We start from the raw sequence: 16,247 nt of genomic DNA, 5'->3' as shown, positions 1-16,247 counted from the left end.
TAAAAATATACATGCAAGAATTAAATATATATTTACGGACTATGCATTTTTCATGGACTGGTTCACGCTGCTGACTCCTTAGACTTAAGCCCAATAAACTTTTAGACTGACCCAATAACTCAACTTAAGTCCATTAACTTAAAGTTAGCCCAAATAATTTATTTAAGCCCAATAGTAGGAATGACAACGGGTCGGATTCGGGGCGGGTTTGGGCAAACCCGAGACCCTCCCCCGCCTCCCCTTGGACCCGACCCGCCCCGCTCTGTGAACCCGGCGGGTCCAATTCGGGTTAGACTCGTTGAACCCGCCAAATTTTATATAATTTAAATTTTATTAAATAAAAAAATTAAATAAGTTAAAAAATTAATTAAAAAATCATTAAATTTATATTAACAATATTTAGGACAAAAAATATTCTCACAAGTTAAAATGTATTATTTTTTATTTAATTAATAATTAAAAACTAAAAAAATTTTATAATAATATATTTTTATATTAAAAATATCATGATATATTAAAATTATTTCAACCCAAAAATATTATAAACTCAAATTATAAATAAAGTATTGATTATTTAATATAAAAATATAATTATATATATATATACATATATATTTTATATTTATATATTAATATATATTTTTGGCGGGGCGGGGCGGGTCTGGCAAAACCCGGGACCCGCCTCGCCGGGCCGGGTTCGATGCGGGGCCGGGTTTAGACCCGACCCTTTGCCATCCCTCTAGGGATGGCAATTTTCCCCGCGGGTTCGGGTCCCTGCAGGGAAAACCCGAAACGGGGACGGGTTCGGGGGAGAGTTTCGGGTTCGGGTTTGGGTTCGGGGATTTTTTTAAAATCCCCGAAGTGGAGTGGGGCGGGTATGGGGATGCTATCCCCACCCCCGAACCCGCCCCGATATCCCCGAAAATAAATAAATAAATAAATAATTAAATAAATAATAATAATAATAATAATAATAATAATAATAATAATAAAAAACACACACTCATCATCATATAATAAATTTTTCTTGAATTTATTTAGAATTTTCAGCGTATATATGTTAAAGATATTTGAATCACTAAGTTGAATTATTTAATATTTGAGACTTGGAATGCCTCAAATTTTTTATATAAATCTAGAATTTATGAATATTTGTCAAAATTTTAGAGTTAGAGTTTGAACATTTTATAAGGTAGTACACAAAAATGTAATATTAATGATTTTTGGAATGTAAAAGATAATTGTTGGAAAATTGAATATTTTAAGTTTGATGTCTACGGGGACGGGTTTGGGGATTTCCCCACGGGTTCGGGGATCCACCCCATCACAATCTCATTTTCATATCTAGAATGGGTTCGGGTTCGGGTTCGGGGAGGGGGGTTTAGTCCCCACGGGTTTGGGGACGGGGATTCCCCGAATATGTAGAACCGGGGATGGAGACGAGGACGGGGATGGGGATGGCAAACCCGTCCCCGCCCTGCCCCGTTGCCATCCCTACATCCCTCCCAATAGTGCATTCCTGGCTCATTAATTTACCCAAGCCCATTAATGACTTAATCTGGCCCAATGAGCCCAAATCACCATAAACTGACTCAATAACTTCCATGGACCCTAGGCCCATGAAAATTAATGGACTCACTTAATTAATTATTTAAACCCAATTAATAAAACCCAATTGGCCCATTTATTTAATTAATTCAAACTTAAGCCCATTTAAACACCTAAACTAATAATTAACTTAAAAATAAAATACCCGAGCCCAATTAACACTACCTAGACCCGAACCCAACTAACTTGACCCGTAACATTTTAGACCCGACCTGGACATGAAAACCCAGCCCGGCCCATCCTAAAACCTACAGCCCGATCTGCCCTTTCTCCTAAGCTGCTGCCGCGAGCAGCAGGTCATTATGGCCTGCGGCCGTCCAGCTCCGGCCATCCCCGGCCAGAGTTCCACCGCCCAGATGTAGCCCAGGTCTGTGCGGTTCCAACAAACCCATCCTTGCACCAAACCAAGCCCTACACCACCTGAACGAAGCCTCCTTTTCTCAAGAACCCTAGGGGTGTCAAAACTCAACCCAACCCGTCAACCCGACACGACCCAACCCGAAAAATATCAGGTTAGGGTTGGGGGGGGTTTTGGGTTTGTGTCGAATCGAGTTGACCCGAAAGCTAACCCGAAAAAATTAATCGGGTTCGGGTTGGGTTAGGGTCAACCCGGGTTGACCCGAAATGACCCGAAACTTTTAATTATTATTATTTTTATATAAAATTAAGATAGATTACTACATTTTTATACGTTGTATATATGTTTGAAAAAAATTATTATATATTGATATAATATATTTTCTTAATTTAATGTTTATTTTGTGCAATTTTTATTTTTTAAAATATTTTTTTATTTTTTGTAATAAGTATACTACAAATTTTTTATAACTAAAAATTCAAATTTAAATTGTATATAAGTTTAGATTTTGTTATTATGTGTTTTAAATTAAATATTATTATTGTTATAATTGTGTTTTTTGAATTTTTATTTAATAATTTTGTTAAAAAATTAAAAAAAACTTCGGGTTGGTTCAGGTTGATCGGGTTAGTCGGGTTAGTCGGGTTCGGGTTCGGGTTCGGGTTCGGGTTGGGCATTTTAGCGTTGATTCGGGTTCGGGTTAAATAAATTTTTAGAATTGTTTTCATCAACCCGACCCGAACCCACCCGACCACCCGAATTGACACCCCTAAAGAACCCTAAACCGCCGTTCTGTGCACAACCAGAAAGAACCACTTCGGCCCTAACATAAACCACCTTCATGCAACCATCTAAACCGACCACTGTGACCCTAACACACTCCATGACCATGAACTAGCAGCCCTTCAACGAACCCAATCAGAAAAATAATGAAAAACCCGTGAGAAACATGAAGAACGTGTACAGTTCACATATAATTGCACAACCTTCATAAAACTCGAACACACACATACTAAATCCAAGGTTTTCATGCAAGATTAGAATATTATGACTTAGATGGTGGCCAAAGAGAGAGTTCGAACGTGTTTTTTTTTTGAAGCCAAAAATGGGTTTTCGATGCGTTAGACGATCTCGTGGATGAACGACTCGCAAACCTTTGCTTGAATCTTCAAACATCGTGTGTGGGAAGTGTGTTTTCAGTTGAGGCGTGAGGAAGATGGTGATTGGTGTGTGCGGCGGCTAGGGTGAAAATAACGTGAAGAAGAAGATGAAATAAGGGCTAAATAAATTGTTTGCTTATTTAACTATTAAGTTAGATTTTTGGAAGATAATCTATCAAGTTTAATATAAAAATAGCCCTTAAAATTTATTATTTTTCTGATAAAATTTCGTAATATAATATTATAGATATTTTAAAACCTACTAAAAGCCCTTAAAATAACTTATTTTAGTGAAAATCGGACTCCTATATATCTATATATATTAAAAATATAATTTTTTTGAAAATAATATCTTAAAATAATAATTTATGTCTCATAAAATTCTCATAAAATATTTTAAGTAAAAATCCTTAATCTCGTTCATCCACGGTCCCGTCTATGCGATCGAAAAATAATATTTATAGAAATTTCATAAATAGCATAACTGCAGGTTAAATACTAAAAATAAAATTTAAAACATGCAAATAATCTCACATAATTGACATAAAAACATTTAACCCATTTTCTAAATTTTAAATTAATTATTTTTCCTAGTTATGCATGCGAAATCACCTAAGAAAATTTTCGGACGTTACAACTTTCGCCCCTTAAATTGAATTTCGTCCTCAAAATTAAGTTACGTAACGAATAAATCCGGGTATCGAGTCCTCATATTGGCCTCAGTCTCCCAATAGCTTCCTCCTCGGAATGATTCAGCCACTGGACTTTGACCATCGGAATAACCCGCGTCCTAAGCCTCCTTGGAAACTTGGTTGGAGAGCATGGAAATAACTTTGAAAATTATTATAATGTTTTCGGAGGTCAAAAGGATCAAGAAAATGGAAAAAATATTGAAGAAATCACGAAATTGAATTCTTTGGTTCGAAGCATAGGCGCGCCCGCACTCCTGTACACGTGCGCCCGCGCCATCATCTGCGAGAGGCCAGCGCGCCTGCGCCTATTAGCCGCGCGCCCGCGCCGTTCCTGCGCACGACAAGCGCGCCCGCGCCGACGTTCTCTCACACACACTTCTGCGTGTAGTGTGTGTGCGTGGAATTTTGAGTTTTTTTAATATTTTGGATTTACTTTGTTTATTTTAGGTCTTTTATTCCTACTAGGAAACTTTAGGAGATATCTTTGATATCTTTTTGATTTATTTTGCGTTATCTTTCAATATTTTGGGTTGTAATATAAATACTACAATATTCATTATTTTAATGATAACTAAGATTTTCAGATTATTGATTATTCAATACAAAATTCTCTTTAGAATTTTATCAAAGCTTTTGCTTTACCCAAAATCAAACTTATCAAAGATTCATAGCTTTGTGGCGTTTGTAAATCGATTTTCAATTGGGTTGTCAAAGACAGGTTCCTTTGAAGGTCTAATTTGAATCTTCGATTGTTTTCTATCGTAAATTTTCTGTTGCTAGTTACAGGTTCAACTAGAGGTGGAGATTCCAAAATCTGTTACTTGTTTCAAAGTCGGGACAAAAATCTTTGAATTCTTTTGTTATCGAATTGAGGTGCGATTCATTGAAATCGTGTTGCCTTTCATACATAAGATTCACATCATTTGGTATCAAAGCTTAAGGTTTTGATTCAAGTAAGTCGTATCTTTCTTTAATCTATATTCTTTCTTCGTTCTTCGTTCATCTTTCCTTTTTCTTCGTTCTTCATCTATATCATCTCAAATTTCTGTGCCATTCTTTCAAACTTGTTATCCAAATCTTGTGTCTTGTGCTACAAGTTATAAATTCAAAAAAAAAGAGAAAATTCGAAAAAAAAAAATATTCGGTCAAAAAAAAAAGAGACCGAAATTGTCAAAAAAAAAAAAAAGAAAGCAAAATAACTTGTGGTCAAAATTTCTTGTGTCTTGTGAGTCTTGGGTGCCAAGTTTATTTCAATCTTCATAAAGTCAATTTCTTGTTTTTGTGCAATCTACGTGAGTCGATTGGCAAGTGTTTACAAGTTTTAAACTTGTGAATTTGATATTTAAAATCACAAAGCATAAGCTATTCCATATATTTTGAGTGAAAAAAAAAGAGTAATTGAGTGATTTTCTTTGGAGTGACTAGTGAGAATTTGGGTAAGGATATTTTATTACTAACTTTTTTCTTGCAGGTACAATGTTTTAAAGAAACTTTGATGAGTATAGGAAGAGTGAAAAAAGATTATATGGGTATGATAGTAGTAGGAGAGAGAGAAGACATGATGATGGTTGTCGTGGAGAAAAAGATTTTGAATATTATTTGGATAGGATTAAGATAAATAAAATTCCATCGTTTGATGGTTATTCAGATTTGGAGTCGTATTTGAAGTGGGAGAAAAGGGTAGAGTTTTTATTTGAAGGTCGTGATTTTTCTGAAGCTAGGAAGTTTAAACTTGTTTTACAAGAGTTTATCGACTATGCTTGCACTTGGTGGGATAAAGTGGTAGTGAATAGGAAAAGACATGGAATGAATCCTATTTTTACATGGGATGAGTTGAAGAGAGCTATGCGGACACGTTTTGCTCCTAATGAGAGGAAACGAGGAGTTTCCAAATGTGAACATAGAGGTACATCTAAACTTTCAAATTCTAGTACCTTTGATATTGCATGCTTATGGTGTCGTAGAAAAGATACGCATGATATGAGCCAATGTGTTAAGGAAGCTATGATGAAAGTGTCGGATTCTCGTGTAGAGCTTGAATCTAATGTTGTAGTGAAGGTTGAATCTAAATGTGAAGTAGAAGTAGTTGAGAAAGTTGAGGATGAAACTTCATTAATTGATGAAGTGATTGTTGAAATTTGTGCGGTGGAAGGTGAATGGCATGATGAGAAATCTTCTATTGTGCATGATGTGATTGATAGTGGTGTTATTGATGGAGAATGTGAAGTGATAGGTGAGTTTGTATGTGTTGAGGAGTCATCTAATATTCTTGTGAGGGATGAGAGTCCTATTGATGTTCATAGTAAGACTAGTAATTTGTTGTTGGATGAGTCTTGTAATCTTTCTATTCAATTGAGTCCAAAAGAACTTCTTGAGGATCAATTGGAATTTGAAAAATTGAGTGATATGGCTGAAAAAAAAGAGTGATGAAAAAAGTGAGATAGCCATGGAAAAAGAAAAAGAAAAAGATATAATTGAGGCCGAAAGAAAGAGAGTTCAAAAGAGTGAGATGGTCTTTGAGGTAAAAAAAGAGAGGAAAGAAAAGAGAGGAAAGAGACCAATAAAAAAAGAAAATATTATGATCCAAAATTGTGAGGTTGAAAAATTTGTGCAATTGAATAAGATCTTTAAAGTACTTATGTACAAAGAGGTTTTATCTCATTGTGATGAAATAGCCGGTTCAATCCCGAGCAGTATTCTTTCTTCTTTGCAGGTTGTGAAAGATGTTGGGATGAGTAAGCAAAGAAGATACAACATGTTGGATCCATGTAAAGTTGGTCATACACAAAGTGAGGTTAGATATTTGAGAGTTGTTCCATTCGAGAGGTATGATTTAACTTTAAATGTTGGATACCAATCAAATGCCTACTTTCAAAGGTATGATCTCAATTCTCAATTATTGGGATTTAATGATTTTGTTGAGAGATTTGTGACTATGATATCTATGAAATATGCTTTAATTTCAAATTGTGATTTTAAGTCTCTTGAAATTTTGCATACTACAAGAGTGATTGATTTGGATCATATTGATTTGTTGAAGTCACTTTTTGATTTCAAGGTGTTTGAATCGTTGTATGTTATGAGATTGAGTGATTTGGTTTATGTTGTGTGCGAGTGTTGCATGAATAGCATAGGTGGAAAGTCATATTTGCTTGAGTGGCTAGTATTAACTTTTGAGCTAGCTAATGTGCGTAATACTTTCATGGGATTGATGAGTTTGTTTTGCATGCATCTATGGGTAACTTTGTTGTGATATACTTTGATTATATCTTAGTGTATAACAAAAATTTTAATGTGCATGTTGAACATTATGGAGTTGTGTTAATCATGTTGGATCGTGAACATGTTAGAATTATTGGTGAAGAGTTGATCCAATGCCAACGAGGTAAGAAATATGTGGTAGTTACTATACTATCACAAAGGTATGAGTTCTTATCTATTTTGGTTACAAAGTTTTTATGGATTGAGAATGTTAATGAGTTATATGCATTGGATAATGGTTTGAAATATGTGTTTGAGTTATGTTTGCATGAAACTCTTGAGAAATTCTATGTGAGCAATAAGTGTTTGTTTAAGATGAGTAGCACTTTTATTCCATCTTCGTCATTGAATAAGTTACTTGTTGTGGGAGCATGTAGTATAAAGTTAATGAATACGTTGCATGAATATTTGTTGTGGTTGCATATGAAGAGATATGTTGAGAGGAATTGTGAGTGACATATTTCAAGTGCATTGTTTCTTATTCCTAAAAAGCAATGGTTGTACTTAACTATGAACTTTGTGTTGGGGTTAACTAGGTCTAATAAGGGGAGGAATTTGATCTTTGTCTTGCTAAATGGAATTTTAATCATGTTTAAGCATGCGAGTAGTTATAATGTGTTTCATTTGTATATGAGAAATTTCGTGATTTTTGACATGGTTTTGAGTGTGCAAAGTACATTGTTGTTTGTGAAAAATATTTTTAAAGTTTCTAATATTTGCTTGGTTTTTGTAGATAAAGGGCAAGATTTGAGGACAAATATTTTTGAAGAAGGGGAGTCTGATATGAATCTAGGAGGCGTTCGATGATTCATATTGTTCCAAGGGATGTCTCTTAATTTGCTATCAATGATTGCAGGATTTGGGATCCATGGAAACTTGGTTGGAGAGCATGAAAATAACTTTGAAAATTATTATAATGTTTTCGGAGATCAAAAGGATCAAGAAAATGGAGAAAACATTAAAGAAATCACAAAATTGAATTCTTTGGTTCGAAGCATAGGCGCGCCCGCGCTCCTGTACACGTGCGCCCGCGCCATCATCTGCGAGACGCCAGCGCGCCCGCGACTGTTAGCCGCACACCCGCGCCGTTCCTGCGCACGACAAGCGCGCCCGCGCCATTCCATAGCGCGCCCGTGCCGACGTTCTCGCACACATACTTCGGCGTGTAGTGTGTGTGCGTGGAATTTTGAGTATTTTTAATATTTTGGATTTACTTTGTTTATTTTAGGTCTTTTATTCCTACTAGGAAACTTTAGGAGATATCTTTGATATCTTTTTGATTTATTTTGCGTTATCTTTCAATATTTTGGGTTGTAATATAAATACTACAACATTCATTATTTTAATGATAACTAAGATTTTCAGATTATTTATTATTCAATACAAAATTCTCTTTATAATTTTATCAAAGCTTTTGCTTTACCCAAAATCAAACTTATCAAAGTTTCATAGCTTTGTGGCATTTTTCAATAGATTTTCAATTGGGTTGTCAAAGACAGGTTCCTTTGAAGGTCTTATTTGAATCTTTGATTGTTTTCTATCGTGAATTTTCTGTTGCTAGTTACAGGTTCAACTAGAGGTGGAGATTCAAAAATCTGTTACTTGTTTCAAAGTCGGGACAAAATTTTTTGAATTCTTTTGTTATCGAATTGAGGTGCGATTCGTTGAAATCGTGTTGCCTTTCATACATAAGATTCACATCACAATCCGCGGATAGAAAAGATGCAATAGACTGAATCACAAGACGTGAACGTGCGATCTGGGTAACGCGGGTCGTTTCGATGGGTCCCAACATGCCCTACGGGAAAAACGCCCCGAAAGTCCATCTCCGGGTTGGAAATTGAGCGTCTCCGTCTCTTAGACCAAGATGCGCACTGTAGGTATCGAGACGAGCTTTGCATGAGCAGGTTGAAGCTCCCATAACTCTCAGCGGGCCAAAAGTTATGTCCGTTTGAAAGTGCAGCGCCTGTTTCTCCGATCCGAAATTCGAGAGACAAAACAATAAAGAATTCATTCACTGTTGGGTGCGATCGTACCAGCACTAATGCAATAGATCCCATGAAAACTCTGAAGTTAATTGTGCTTGGGTGAGAGCAGTACTAGGATGGGATACCCCCTGGGAAGTCCTCGTGTTGTACCTCTTTTTCATTAATTTCTTTTTTTCTTACTCGTACATCTTGTTATTCCGATTCCTCACTATCCTATTCCCGACTCCTTTAGTCTAATCCGCGGATAGAAAAGATGCAATAGACTGAATCACACGATGTGAACGTTCGATTTGGGTGACGCGGGCCGCTTCGGTGGTTCCTAACATGCCCTATGGGACAAACACCCCGAACGTCTATCTCCGAGTTGGAATTTGAGAGTCTCCATCTCTTAAACCAAGATGCGCGCTGTAGGTATCGAGACGAGCTTCGCGTGAGCAGGCTGAAGCTCCCGTAACTTTCAGCCGGCCGAAAGTTATGTCCGTTTGAAAGTGCAGCGCCTATTCCTCCAATCCGCAATTCGAGAGACAAAACAATAAAGAATTAATTCACTGTTGGGAGCGATCATACCAGCACTAATGCACCGTATCCCATCAGAACTTCGAAGTTAAGCGTGCTTGGGCGAAAGAAGTATTAGGATCGGTGACCCCCTGGGATGTCCTCGTGTTGCACCCCTTTTTCATTAATTTTTTTTTTCTTACTTTCTTGTTATTCCGATTCCTCGCTGTCCTATTCCCGACTCCTTCAGTACAATCCGCGGATAAAAAAGATGCAAAAGACTGAATCACATGACGTGAATGTGCGATCTGGGTGACGCGGGTCGCTTCGATGGGTCCCAACAAGCCCTATGGGAAAAATGCCCCGAAAGTCCATCTTTGGGTTGGAAATTGAGAGTCTCCGTCTCTTAGACCGAGATGTGTGCTGTAGGTATCGAGACGAGCTTCGCGTGAGCAGGTTGAAGCCCCGTTACTCTCAACGGGCCGAAAGTTATGTCCGTTTGAAAGTACAGTGCATGTTCCTCCGATCCACAATTCGAGAGACAAAATAATAAAGAATTCATTCACTGTCGGGTGCGATCATACCAGCACTAATGCAACGGATCCCATCAAAACTTCGAAGTTAAGCGTGCTTGGGCGAGAGCAGTACTAGGATGGGTGACGCATGGGAAGTCCTCATGTTGCTCCCCTTTTTCATAGTTTTTTTTTCATACTCGTACTTCTTGTTCTTTCAATTCCTCGCTGTCCTATTTCCGACATTTTCAGTCCAATCCACGGATAGAAAAGATGCAATAGACTGAATCACACGACGTGAACGTGCGATCTGGGTGACGCGGGTCTCTTGTAAGAGTGGGTGCCCAGTGAGCCAACTGTGTGGCTATGGGCTTTGATGACTCTTTGTATAAACAATCTTTTGTTTAATATTATTTACACTTTTATGGCAATGACTTTATATTACTTCATATTGTTATATTGTGATATACTATTGTTGTTTTGATAAAGACCTTGAATATACTATAGTGTATGTAAGATGTGGTAGAACATGGAGATGTCTATCATGAAATACATCTTATAGTCACTGTATGTTCTAAAACCGTTCCTAGTCGATTGAGCCGTCCGATAATAAGGATAAGGATCGCTCGAGTTTGAGACTAGCATTTGCGATGCGGAGTACCACGTTTCATTGGTAGGGAACATGGAGATGTTCGAAGCATGCAAATGGATATTCATAGGATGAATAATCGAACTACCCTATCCGGACTTTCCAAGTGGTTATCACTTATCGAGTGGATTAAGTCCGCGGTTTTGGTTGTACACCATTAGTCCTTACGACTTGAAACATCATGGAGACTCTATATGCTAGTGCTGTGCTTTGACTCGTTTACCGACTCTATGGGGGTCATCAGGTGTCGAGATTGGGTACAGTTACGACACATATAGGAGTCAATGCATTGTTGTCAAGGATTCACCACATACTTGCGAGTGTGGATATCCTATGCGATCTGAGGAGATATTAGTGTGATAAATCTCTGGCCAGAGTAATTGATGTGATTTAAGAAATGGTTTCTTAGTAGCACATGCGATGTCACTAATTTGATCTTCAAGATGTATTGCATAGTTATCGAATCTTGAGCGACTCTCGATATACCAATGGTTGTTGATTCGATCGGGATATTTGGATGAAGGGACCGTACTGTACGCTAACCAAAATCTACTGGTTCTTGTAGGCACTATCAGTGATACCTAGGGAATCATGGGGCGATGTTGCTAGGCGCTTTACCATGATTCGTTGGGCAAGTCGGAAAGTGTTGTTCCGAGTCACAAGGAGTTGTGAGCCCACGGCTAGCTGTATCCCTGAACCATTGAGGGTCACACAGTGTAATGGAGTTTTAATCCCCGTTGAGATAGTTAAATTTAAAGAGTTAAATTTAATGAACTAAGGAGTTGGACTTCTTAAATAAGAGTAAGGGAGTAGGATTTCCTAAAATGACATAGGGATGAACATTTTTGGAAATCACTGAATTCGGATTCAGGAAAATTTATTTTGACTTTAAAATGTGCAGAAATGGTTTCTGTGCACATTGGTGAAATCAGTTCATCAATCGGAGTCACGATGAATTTTATATTAATTTCTGAACGAGCGGGCTTTGCTTGTCGGGCCCCAGCTTATGACTAATGGGCCCTAAGGTGTTAGTGGCCTGCATTATAAATAAGTTATTTCAGTACAGAAATTAAAAACAACAGCTCATAATTTTTGAGAAGCAAAAATCGAACCCTAGCCTCTCAAAAGTTTCGGCCGTCCCCTCCCTGTCCTCTGCCCGAGAAAATTCCGGTCTGTGATTTTGAATCGCAGTAAGGAATAGCGAATCAGATTCGTTTATTCTCTTCGCAGAAAACTTCTGATAGATTTTCTAGTGCAATCTATCAGAGGGATTAAACCTCTGTTCGTGGACCTGATTGAAGGAGTTCATCGGTTCCAGGGAGAGACAACAAGAGCAGATCAAATCTGTTGGTGTCCATTAATCTCGTTGCGAGATTGGAGGTAAAATTTAATAATTGTTATTTGAATTTTACACACACAATAATTTAATCGTTGAATGGTTGATACCCACACCATGGAATTGTTCCATGATAAAAATTTTTAAACTTCCGCTGCACCGGGTATCAATCGTGATTGATCTGACCGCCAGTTTTCCAACAGTGGTATCAGAGCCAGGTTGCTCAGATCAAACGATTAAATTAATCAATTGTACAAAATTTTTGAGTCTCGGTTTTTGAAACAAAATAAAATATTTTTAAATAAAAAAAAAAAAAAATTTCGGGGCAAAACCCGGGCAGCGATTGGATCGCTGCCCGGTGGGGCAGCAATTGTTGCTACCCCGGGCGGCGCACGGCGCCGCCCAAGGCGGCGACCGTCGCCGCCCAGGGCGGCGCTGTGCGCTGCCCAGCGCAGCGCTGGGCGCTGCCCAGGGCAGCGCACGGCGCCGCCCAGGGGCGGCGCCAGGCGCTGCCCTAAGGGGGCAGCCGGGCTGCCCCCGGCCCGCGCCCCGGGTGCGGGCCGGCCCGGGAATGTCCCGGGCGGCCCGCGGGAAAAATTATAATTTTTATTTAAAATTAATTTTAATATTTAAAATTTTATTTTTGGTCCGGTCAAAAATTGTTTTTGATTGGTTCACGAGATTTCGGATCGAATTGTTCGAGTCCGTAAATTTTAAAATTGATTTTGGATAAATTTGAATTTTTGGAAAATTTTAATATTTTATCCGTAAATTGAATTTTGAAATCAATTATTTTGGTACAATTGATGATAAGATATGATCTTATGATATATTAAGTAAAATATGATTTTATTTGTAAAATTGGATTTTATAGATAAAATATGATTTTATTTGATATAGAGATAAAATATGATTTTATATGTGAAATGAGATTTTATATATAAAATATGATTTTATCTTGTTTAAATTTGAATTGCCACAGCATGTTATCCAATAAATTAATTTTGAATTAAATGTTATTGGATAAGGATGATCGATTGCCATGACCAATTTTGTAGGTGTATGTTAGGAATTTACATTTTGTCTTTATTATTGTTGGTTTTATTAATGGGCCTGGTTTATGGCCCGATATGAATGTCATATGTAATAAAAGTGGGCTTGGTTTATAGCCCGTTCCCACCCCCTAAAAATGTATCCCCTACTTGTCATTGTTATTTATTGTAAATACATTAGATTTAGTGGGAGATCAAGATTTGAAGATGGTGGGCCCAGCAGACAATGAAGACTGAAGAAATGTAAATTGGAAGCATATGTAATAGGATTGCATTTGCATACTGCATATTACCTAGGATTGGACTAAAACCCGTGATTGGCAACCACGGGTCAATTAGAAATGGAATCGATCATCCTATATAATATGTGATATTATGATTGTATGCATGTTTAGACATAAATTGCGTGAATCCGGCAATGCATGCAATAAATTAAATATGATGAGACAAATATTTTTATAAATAAAATCCCTCATTTTAAATATGATTTAAAATTTATATCAAGATAAATAAAGGAAATTTAAATATTGTTTAAATGTTCCTACCTTCCATCAACGGTCAATGTATGTGATGCTACCCGCGGATACGGTCCGGCTCATATTATTGGGGGGGCCCGTCCGTCGGAAAGCTGTACATTGGATCGACAAATGTTGTAAGTTGGGTGGAACTCCCATGGGATCGGCTCATATTATTGGGGGATCCACATGGCGACCGTCCATCACAACTTAATATTGATGGGTCATCTTGACATGTCACTTTAAACGGCGTCATATTATTGGGCCCTTATTGGACATGAGGTAAATACATGGGGGTTGCTTTGGAAGCAATTGGGCTCTACCTTTTGAGAATTATGGTTGGCTGATATTATTCGGGACCATAAGTTTGTCAATTGGACTCCATGTTCTCACTAAGGAAAAAGTTTCCCGTTTTCACTAGAGGGTGGTGAAATCGTTAAAATAGTGGGAGTGAGATTCATAAAATTAAATTCGCCTATTTTATGTCTTAGTAAATTGTTAAACAATCATTGATATATGTCTGTTTTCCTTTTCAGTATTTCATACAATGAATTCGCGAAATCCTTTATTCTCGATCCTCGAACAAAACAAGCTGACTGGCGCCAACTATACGGAATGGTTCCGGAAGTTGAAGATTGTCTTAACTTCGGAGAAAATGCTCTATGTGTTAGAGAAAGCACCTCCGAAGGAAGCACCAGCTGATGTTAGTCCGGAGGAATTGGCCAAGCTTGATGCATGGTGGGACCATGACATCAAGACCAAATGCTATATGCAAGCCTCGATGTCTGATGAACTCCAGAGGCGATTTGAGGACACGGTGAATGCTGCTGACATTCATGCGCAACTCAAGGAACTTTTTGGGGCTCAGTCGAGGGCTGAAAGGTTCTCTACTGTTAAGGAGTTGATGACGTGCCGCATGCGTGAAGGGACTTCGGTCCGTGATCATGGGGTACGAGTGATTTGGCTCATACAGAAGTTAGCGACCCTTGATTTGGTGTTGGAGCATGAACTCAATGTGGACTTGCTGCTTCTATCTCTTCCTTCTTCATTTGATGGATTCGTGATAAATTTTAATATGAACAAGATAGAGGCCACCCTTGAAGAGATGGTCAATATGCTCGTTACATATGAATCCACACTTAAGAAGGATAAGCCAGCTTTCTTGGTGGGCTCCTCATCTTCTGCTAAGAAGGGGCCAAGTATGAAGGGCAAGAAACGTTCTGCCCCACCCAAGAAAGTGGAACCCGAGAAGAAGCAAAAGACAAAGGCTTCAAACAATGGAAAATCCAAGGATGTTTGCCATTACTGCAAGAAGCCGGGTCATTGGAAGCGCAACTGCAAGGAGTATCTTGAGCAGTTGGGAACTGCAAAGGGTATGTTCTATATCGAAATAAACATGTCACTTAATACAACTTCTTGGGTATTGGATACCGGATGTGGATCTCACATTTGCAATGATTTGCAGGTGATGACAAGAAGTCGCAGGCTTAGAATGGGTGAGACCCAGCTGAGGCTCGGGAATGGTTCCAGAGTTGAAGCTACGGCCATTGGAGATGTTTGTTTGATTTTGCAGAATGGTTTTAAATTATTGTTGAGAGATGTTTTATTTGTGCCAGATTTAATTAAAAACATTATTTCTATTTCTATGCTTGATAGAGATGGTTATTCTTGTAATTTTGTGAATGGGATTTGCAATATTTACAAGAATGAATGTTTAATTGGAAATGGACAACTTGAAAACGATCTATACAATTTAAAACTAAAAGACGTTCCAGTGAATTGTATTGACAAACCGGCGACAACAAACAAAAGGAAAATCGATAGTCAAAACCCGGCAAACCTTTGGCACGCTAGACTAGGTCATATTTCCTCAAGGAGGATGAACAAGCTAGTGGGAGAGGGCATGTTTGATATGTCTGATATTAACTCTCTACCTACTTGTGAATCCTGCCTAAAAGGAAAAATGACTAAATCTCCTTTTAAGGGGAAACCTGAGCGTAGTCAGAATCTGTTGGATTTGATCCATACAGATGTTTGTGGTCCATTTAGAGTAGGGACTCAACATGGCCACACCTACTTCATTACCTTTACTGATGATTATTCAAGGTATGGGTATTTATATTTAATGAAATATAAGTCTGAAGCATTTGAAAAGTTCAAAGAATTCAGGGCTGAAGTAGAAAACAAGCTAGGTAAAAGTATTAAAGCACTTCGATCGGATCGAGGTGGAGAATACTTGAGTACCGAGTTTTTGGACTATCTGAAAGAGAATGGGATTCTCTCTCAGTGGACTCCTCCTATGACACCACAACTTAATGGTGTATCGGAGCGTCGTAATCGAACTTTGTTGGACATGGTTCGATCTATGATGAGCTTCACTGAGCTTCCACCTTCGTTTTGGGGCTATGCGCTTGAAACGGCGGTATTGTTGTTGAACAACGTCCACACTAAAGCAGTGGACAAAACACCATACGAGTTATGGAATGGCAAATCTCCTAAGTATTCGTACTTGAGGATTTGGGGATGTCCTGCTTACGTGAAGCGGACAGTGGGAGATAAGTTGGATAGTCGATCCAGCTTATGTTATTTTGTAGGGTATCCGAAGAATTCAATCGGATATT

General features: G+C 38.1%; 1 non-coding gene and 2 pseudogenes across 1 annotated transcript; all 3 read left to right on the top strand.

Annotated features, from left to right (window-relative positions):
* The first annotated feature begins 9,101 nt into the window (after positions 1 to 9,101).
* On the top strand, positions 9,102 to 9,220 carry LOC140885617 (5S ribosomal RNA; annotated as a pseudogene).
* A 400-nt stretch (positions 9,221 to 9,620) lies between these two features.
* Positions 9,621 to 9,739, top strand: LOC140885591 (5S ribosomal RNA). The gene has a single exon (XR_012151035.1). It is a non-coding gene; the product is annotated as a 5S ribosomal RNA (ribosomal RNA).
* Positions 9,740 to 10,132: 393 nt separating this feature from the next.
* On the top strand, positions 10,133 to 10,250 carry LOC140885601 (5S ribosomal RNA; annotated as a pseudogene).
* The last annotated feature ends 5,997 nt before the right edge of the window (positions 10,251 to 16,247 follow it).

The sequence above is a fragment of the Henckelia pumila genome, chromosome 2, assembly GCF_033568475.1.
Source record: "Henckelia pumila isolate YLH828 chromosome 2, ASM3356847v2, whole genome shotgun sequence".
NCBI classification, from domain to species: Eukaryota; Viridiplantae; Streptophyta; class Magnoliopsida; order Lamiales; family Gesneriaceae; genus Henckelia; species Henckelia pumila.
This window is presented reverse-complemented; position numbering and strand designations above follow the sequence as displayed.